The sequence below is a fragment of the Saccopteryx leptura genome, chromosome 6, assembly GCF_036850995.1.
Source record: "Saccopteryx leptura isolate mSacLep1 chromosome 6, mSacLep1_pri_phased_curated, whole genome shotgun sequence".
NCBI lineage: Eukaryota > Metazoa > Chordata > Mammalia > Chiroptera > Emballonuridae > Saccopteryx > Saccopteryx leptura.
In genome coordinates this window covers 44,433,140-44,441,700 of record NC_089508.1, presented here as the reverse complement: position 1 = coordinate 44,441,700, position 8,561 = coordinate 44,433,140, and the positions used below count along the sequence as shown (strand labels likewise).

The 8,561-nt window shown below is 43.3% G+C and overlaps 1 protein-coding gene across 5 annotated transcripts in view; it reads left to right on the top strand.

Annotated features, from left to right (window-relative positions):
- The first annotated feature begins 5,123 nt into the window (after window positions 1-5,123).
- The window catches only part of FBXO34 (F-box protein 34), a 98,387-nt gene continuing 94,949 nt past the window's right edge, over window positions 5,124-8,561 (top strand). Inside the window, exons 1-2 of one of the 5 annotated variants that reach the window (XM_066342141.1) lie at window positions 5,124-5,281; window positions 6,878-6,928. The gene's annotated coding sequence lies outside the window, so the exon portion shown is untranslated. Of the gene's footprint in view, window positions 5,282-5,423; window positions 5,754-5,873; window positions 6,081-6,874; window positions 6,929-8,561 lie in introns of those variants that run through there. The other 4 variants (XM_066342139.1, XM_066342144.1, XM_066342140.1 and 1 more) reach the window with 4 other exon arrangements.

Here is an 8,561-nt window from a genome sequence, read left to right as displayed (position 1 = left end):
ATGCCCTCACACTCTTTTTTACAGAGAGAGAGTCAGAGAGAGGGACAGACAGACAGAAACGGAAAGAGATGAGAAGCATCAATCATTAGTTTTTCGTTGCGACACCTTAGTTGTTCATTGATTGCTTTCTCATATGTGCCTTGACCGCGGGCCTTCAGCAGACCAAGTAACCCCTTGCTCGAGCCAGTGACCTTGGGTCCAAGCTGGTGAGCTTTGCTCAAACCCGATGAGCCCGCACTTCGGGGTCTTGAACCTGGGTCCTCCGCATCCCAGTCCAACGCTCTATCCACTGCGCCACCGCTTGGTGAGGCTGCCCACACTCTCTTACAAGGTCATCATTATGTCACTTTGGAGGCACAGTGTGGCTTTGCTGAGGAGGGAACATCTAAAGCAGCGATTTCCAATCCTTTTCATTTCATGGCACATATAAACTAATTGCCAAAATTCTGCAGCACACCAAAATATATATATATGTTTTGCCAATCTGAAAAAAAAATCATAGGTATAATTTTGATTCATTCACACTGGACAGCTATAGTGTTGGCTGTTTTTTTTTTACTTGACAATCTAAGTGAAAAGAGGTCAGTGCCCCTGATTAAATAAGCAGGTATTGCCTGACCAGGCGGTGGCGCAGTGGATAGAGCGTCGGACTGGGATGTGGAGGACCCAGGTTCGAGACCCCGAGGTCGCCAGCTTGAGCGCGGGCTCATCTGGTTTGAGCAAAAGCTCACTAGCTTGGACCCAAGGTCGCTGGCTCAAGCAAGGGGTTACTTGGTCTGCTGAAGGCCCACGGTCAAGGCACATATGAGAAAGCAATCAATGAAGAACTAAGGTGTCGCAAAGCTCAACGAAAAACTGATGATTAATGCTTCTCATCTCTTCGTTCCTGTCTGTCTGTCCCTGTCTATCCCTCTCTCTGACTCTCTCTCTGTCTCTGTTAAAAAAAGAAGAAGAAGAAAAAATAGGCAGGTATTGCATGTTTTAAAAATTCTTGCGGCATACCAGTTGAAAATCACTGAACGAGAGGAAAGGCAAAACACAGTCAGTTTCCTTTACTAATATACAGATGGTGTCTAGCAAAAGACACACAAAAAACTCCATGTAGGTGAGAAGTCGTAGGTGTGGTGAAAGGTCCCTGGGACTCTTTGTTGGAGTAACAGTAAACTGGCACAGTGGCGTGAGAGCATCCAGATGGTGGTGCATTCAGAAGAAGACAGACCATTTCCCACTCTTCCAAGGAAAATAGCTAAGTTGGGTACATAATTAATCAATAAAACAAGTGATTTTTGCAAGGAAATGCTGGTAACTGAGCTCCATACTTTTTGAAAAATGTCTTTGAAATTTCAGAAGAAGACTTGGCATTAAAAGCATAGCTATGCCTGATAGAAAATGTCAGGAAATCCTAAAACAGTAGAATAAGTTGGTGGCTTTTTTACAGAACTCACTTCTGAGCAGAATCTGTCCCCTGGACCATTTTAGCAAGATGATGTAACCAGGTTATTTTAGCCAGGCAGCCTCTCCTTTGCTATAGCAGGTGCCTATGAATTAGATGTGCTGGAGCTTAGGAAGAATAACAGCAGACTTGCTAGTCTCATTCTAATGCTGCGGGCTCCCCCACATTAAATTTTAATGATTGGAAAATGTCATTTCCTGAAATATTTCAAATGTCACATGAGTTCCTACTCATTTATGCATTTATAGACAAAGGTTCTTTTCCCACTGATTTTTATCAGCTTCTAGTGTCATTACAGATTATTCTGGAAGCACAGCAAAACAAACATTTTTTATTATTAAACGATTAGAAAAGCTTGCCTCCAAAGGAGTTGGTTAGTATCTCCCTTCCATTTTATTTCCTATTTAACAACCTACTAAATACATACATATCTATATATACCTACATATATACATACATACATGCATTTATACATACATACTTATATATAAATATATATATAAAATGTGTATCAGAATGTTTTCAGCTACGTTCTGATTTTTAAGGAAATTCTATAAATTACTTAAATAGTAATAGAATTTACTGTCCCATATAACAATACATCTCAAGTATTTGGGGGATTTTTTTATGTTTTTGTTTTTTGTTTTTTTTACAGAGACAGAGAGTCAGAGAGAGGGATAGATAGGAACAGACAGACAGGCACAGAGAGAAATGAGAAGCATCAATCATCAGTTTTTCATTGCAACACCTTAGTTGTTCATTGATTGCTTTCTCATATGTGCCTTGACTGAGGGGCTACAGCAGACTGAGTAACCCCTTGCTCGAGCCAGCGGCCTTGGGTCCAAGCTGGTGAGCTTTGCTCAAACCAGATGAGACCGCGCTCAAGCTGGCAACCTTGGGGTCTCAAACCTGGGTCCTCCGCATCCCAGTCCGACGCTCTATCCACTGCGCCACCGCCTGGTCAGGCTCAAGTATTTGTTAAATCAAAGGTTCAGTGATGTTATCAAGGATGCAGACTACTATCATCTTCCTGCTTAACCATCCTTTTATGCTCTCTTCAGGTAACAACTCCATGGTCCCAGGATGGCAGCTGCAGTACCAGACACCACACACAGACACAATGATATCTAGCAACAGATGGGGAACTGTCTCTTTTTGTGTGTTTCTTTTTCTCTTTCATTGTTGGTAAATATTTTATTTAGAGAAGTGATGCATTTCAAAAGAAAATGAATATATTTCTTTAAGGATAAGAAAAACCTTTCCTAGAAATATCTCAATAGACTTCCATTGCATTTCATTAGCTAGATTTGCATCACACACTTGTGCTTGAAACAATCGCTGGCAAGGAGATTAAGACCCCACTGATTAGCCACGTTTCTCAACCTTGGCACTATTAGCATTTTGGGAGGGATAATTTTTTTGCTGTGGGGACTGAAATGTACCTTGTAGCATAGTGAGCAGCATCCCTGGCCTCTTTCCTAGATGCCAATAGTACTTGTCCCCATGTGTGACAATGAGAAATGTCTCTAGACATTTTTGAATGTCCCCTTGGGGACAGAATCAACCAATCACCCCATTGAGAACCACTGGCTTAGGCCTTTGTTCATCACTTACCCCATGGGTCTGGGCTCATCTTCCCTGAAGCAGAAAGAGGGTCCTAGAGATCAGGATTTTGTTAGCAAGAACAAGGAATTATTTGATATACAGCCAGTGGGAAGTAACCCCCACCCCATTTTCTTTCTTGCCATTTTCAGCAAACAAACCAGGGCCTTATTAAAAATATGAAATATGTAAAAATGAATTATCTGGTTCTACTCAGCAAAATCTAGTTCCTGTCCAAATGCCAAGTGGATAAATATCCTTCAAATCAATTGGTGATTTAGAAAATTTAATCAAGGGTAATTTGTGTTGAAGCACCAAAATCATGACTGATTGGTTGAATTCTTTGGAGTTCAGATGTTCCTACTTTTGGTCATATTCTTGCAACAAAACCTTAGATTCCTCCTTTAGTCATGTCCTATTTCTAACGTATAAAACATTCAACTTTTGTCACTTTGATTAGTCATCCACTGGTGATGAACACTTGCATCCTGGATTAAATCATTCAGTGAAAAAAAAGTATGCATATTTTCTTTATTAATTCAATAGATATTTATTGGGTGTCAATTATGTGAAAGAAAGTGACAAGGCTGAAATACATTGGAGAGTTAGAGAAAACTCTCCAAGGGGGTAATATTTCAGCCAAGACAAAGGGAAAAATGGAGAAATTGAAGAAGGGGACATGTCTGATTACAATGGGTTATAGTAAAGAGTTCTGATTTTACTGGAGCAGAAAGAAGGATTGATGGGCTTGGGGATGGTATGTGATGAGCTATTTTCTTTTTCCTTGTATTTTTGTACTTAGAAAGAAGCAAGATTCTCGGCTGGATTTAATTCCTTCTGTGCTATAACAATTGGGTATGCAAACCTGCACCCTCATTTTGTAATTTTTTTTCTTCTGTTTTTTTTTTTTTAAATAAATGATTGATTGACTGATTGATTTCAAAGAATGAGGAAGGGAGAGAGAAACACTGATTGGTTGTTCCACCTATTTACACACACATTGGTCGATTCTTGTGTGGGCCCTGATGAACCTGAAACCTTGGATCATCAAGTCAAGGCTCCAACTAACTGAGCAACCCGATCAGGGCTTTCCTTCTGTTCCTTAGGTAGCATTGCTGTCTTGGCTTCCAGTCTCTTAAGCACAGCTCATGTAGTCCCCCTGGTCCTCTAAGAAACTCTAACCCCTAGCTTTAGACCTAGGGTTCCCACATGAATGGCTTCAGGTTACAGAGTCTGTGGCCTATATTGACCATCACATTTGTTCTTACTCCACTGACTGTGGAGAGAACATCTCCTGGGGAAAATTCCAACAGGAAGACTCTTCTTCTAGGAGCAGGCTACATTAATCTTGTCCCTCTTCCAGCTCACTATGAGGCCTATGGGCTCACTGTGGCACATCATTCTCATCCTGTGCCCTCATGCACGCTGCACTAGTCCTACTGGCTTCATCTCTTGGGGATCATTCCCAGTGTGTGAAGGGAGAAATAGGATCAAGGGAAGGACTTGCCAAAAGTGGTTTCCCTGCCTCCTGGTCTTCCTTCTCCTAGAAGGAAGTATGGTCTGCTGGCCAGCTACAGAGCCAGTCCACTGTCAGTCTTAAGTTGATGTGTATCCTGGTAGGTATTTCTGCCATGTTTGCATAGAAAAGAATGACAGAAGGACTCTTGCTACCTCTTCAGTTTACAAATGAGAACTTTAAAGTCCAGTTTTCCATCTAGTAGCAGAACCAAAATTGGAACCCAAGTCAACTAGAATGTGTAATAGTGATCTTATACCATTTATAGCTCCAGGTCTACCAATGTCGTGTTTACTGACTGAACACTGGCGTTACTAACATTCAGATTACCCTGAAGGTTTGACTGCTTTCCCTGCAGGTCGTGCTGGAGCTTTCACTCTTCGCTACCACTTGGGGGCCCGCGGATGCTTCTCCCGGTCTCTCATCCCCGGCGTCCGAAGTACCAAAAATGCCCGGCAGGAGGCGCTGAGACCCCCCCTGGTCCCGCGGCCCCTCCCTTGGCCAACCGTCGATTCGGCCGGCGCGTGACGTCACGCCGTTTTAGCCAAACAAATGGGATTCGGGGCGATCGTTGGGCTTCGCCGCGCCGCGCTGGGCGCTCGGTCCGCCTCAGCGGTGGGGAGCGAGCCAGGCCTCCTGCCGCCGCCGCAGCCGCCGCGGCATCGGGGTGTGCAGCCCCGGGACAGGCCCGGGCCAGGGCACGAGCACAGGTGGGTCGGGGCCGGGTGGCGTGGCGCTAGGGCAGCGCGATCGGGCTTCGGCGGGGCCACCGTGGCCGTTCCCCGCCCCCCTCCCGCCGCTCGCCTGCGCTCCCGGGACGCGGGGCGGGTGGGGGCGGGGCCGCCGCCGCGAGTCTGGGGCGCGCGGCGCTGCGGGCGCGTCTGGGGCAGGGAGCCGGCGGCCCGCGCCTCCTCCCGGCCGGCCTCCGCCCGCGCGCGGGCCGGGCGCTGGGCGTCCCCGTGGGCCACGGAGGGTCGGGCGGACGGGCAGGCGCGAGCGGGGTCCCGGGTCCCGGGTCCCGTCTGAAGCCGAGGAGGTTACGGATAGGCCGTGGGGAGGCAGCGGACCGGCTCTCCCACCTCCGGGTCCAGTGGCCCGTGAGGAAGTCGGGCTCTGGGTGGGGGTCGCCTCGCACGGTCGCGCCCGTTCGGGCTCGGCCACTCGGTCCTTGTCCCAGCGCAGGTGAGCTGGCGCCTGTCCTTAACCTTTCCCAGGACCGGGCAGGATGGAGCCTTGGAAGCTTCCTTGGCCTCCCGGCTGGTGCAGATCGACTGCGGGTCGGCCCCAGTTGGCGATGAGGTCATAGTGTTGTGGGTCCGCGTGTCTGTGACGTCAGGGGTTTCCAGGAGGTGGGCTGTGATGTCACTGCAGGCCCTGGCCGGGACCTTGGTGCGGAAGGGCCGGCTGGTTCCGGAGGCGAGAAAAGGAAGTTCAGTCTCCTGTCGCCTGGAATCGCAGCAGATTTGAATCGAAAGTTGTTCGATATCATCAGCATTTTACAATTTTAATGTAATAGTTGACAAATTCTTAAACTTCATCTCAAACAGGCATTGTTAGTACAATTCAATATGAGACATATGATTTAGAAACAGCTACACCAGGAGGGCTCTTTTAGGGTGCGTGAGGATCGGGTGTTGAATGTAAATGCCTTTCAGAAAGCTAAACTCATAGTTTGATGGTTTGTGATCGGAATTGTGGGAATAGAATCAGTTTGAGTGCTGATAGCTCAGTTGCCTTATTTACTAGACAGTTTGGAGATCATCTGTATGCTAGTTAGCATTTCTGTTAGAGAATGGCTTAGAAGAGGGAGAGCAGGTCTTAAATGAACTTTTTCTGTTGGAGGAGGGTGTTTGAATTAACCCATTATTACTCTTAAGTAATAATTATCTAAGGATTTAATTTATACAGATTGTCCCTGCCCCATGCTATCATGGGCAGTCGAGGGTTTCTCATGATTATAGCTCAGCAACAAACCTTTTTCTTGCTTTCTTACTAAGGCTGGGTCATAACAATATAATAACATCCAAGGACTGCTTGTCTGGACATGTAACTTAAATCTTGTGTGAGATGCTTTCAAATATGAAACTACAAAATTAAAAAGAAAGTTTCTCGGTTTTCTTCCAAAATTTTTAAAAGAGAGCAATCGGACTGGAAGGGAAGGAAGCTAGTCATTTGCCATTACCAACTCTCTCCAGACCAATTACTTTCATCATGTCGTCCTCTCTGTAGAATCATGTAATAGAATCTAGTTTGAAAGTTAGATGATTTAAAATTGAAGTGTAATTACAATTTCGTGTTTTTAGCAGGAAGCTTGGATCGGAGTCCTCCATCCTTCTTCACTGACCTTGACTTATAAGGTAGGTTTTTTGCTGTTGTGGTTAATATTCCTCCTCCCTCATTGCTCTTTATAGATTATAGATTATGTATTGTGTCACCGGATTTTGCATCAATATTCAGATGAAAGTTATGCGATGCCTATTAATGTAGGGAATGAAAGCAAACATTTACCCTCATTGATTACTGTTAGATTTGACTGGAAGTTCACAAAGCAAAGCTTCCCTATAAATCTCATTTTGATCCTCACCTTGGAAATTCAGCAGCATTGTGTATATTCCTGAGAGTTGTTAATTTTTTTTAATATATATATATATATTTAAGAAATTGGGAATTATTAACATACGGTGGCAATGTTGAGTGAAGGTTCTAAAGATGGTATGTGAGCTTTTGGATCCTCAAGACTGATAGCTCTGATATTGAGGGTGTTAATCAGCCTACTCTTTAAGGTTAAAGAATCATGACAAGATATTATGTAATGAAACTGAAGGCGGTACAAAAAGAACGCTTGCATGTGTCTTTTCTGGGTGGCCTTTGTGGGGCAGGCTACATGGCTCTGTGTAAATTAAGTGTAGTAGTGTAAATGGGAAGGGATGGAGGTCAAACTAAATGTGAGTAGAAAGACAAATAAATGATGATAATGAAATACATAGCTACTCTTCGGCAGTGCATTTCAAATAGGAAAAAATGCACTGCCAAGGAGGAGAAACTTTTATATTTCCTCATGGAAAATGAGTTACTAGGTAGAGAATAAATTTGCGTATTCTGATGTGACGGAGGAACAATGACAGTTATAAAAAAAGGCAGGTTATACATATCCTTGCATAACTATTTAATAAGCCATAACTCTTCTGAAACATTTTTACAGCTTGTTTCTACTTTCAGCAAGATGTCTTTCACCCAGGCCTTGCTACTTTCGGTTCTACATTGCTCACAAAAATTAGGAGATATTTTATTGCTTCATATTCATTTTGAAATATCCCCTAATTTATAGGAAGCAGCTTTTACTTCTTATAAATAGAAACTTATTTGAGATCATCTTTATTATTATTTTAAAATATCTTGTCATTTTATCCAGTCACAGCATTTGAAAGGACTAAATCAGTAAGTCATTAGTGATCAGCGTTTTTTTGACAGATAAAAACAAATAATGAAAAATAAAAGTGCTAAATTTTAGAAATTCTTTAGGATATGTTTATTGGATCAATTACTCTGTTAACGTGTAGAATTGAAATTCTTACACAAAGTTTCTACTTTATTTTCTAAACTTAAAAGTTTATGCTGAGCCAGTTTACTATTGTCTTGATATTCTAGTAAACACATATTAACTACACAACTAACTGGTTTTAATATTTGTTGGGGAGAGGACATACTAATCGTCAGAGACATCGTTTGGTGTTATCTTCCAAAATTTGCAGCTGTTTAGAACCAGATTCTTGAGGGAAGCTACTATGGTATAATGAATGCCTTCCTTGTTAGGTCATGTGTGACAAAGGCAAAATTCAGCAAGTGCATAATCTGCAGTCCTTTGGAAACAACAACAAAAACGAGCAGATTAACTCCAAATGCATTTAGGTCATTTGGAAATTGAATTCCTGTCAGTCCTTGTGTTTGTATAATTTATCTTTTCTCCTGTATTTCATGCTTATGGTATTT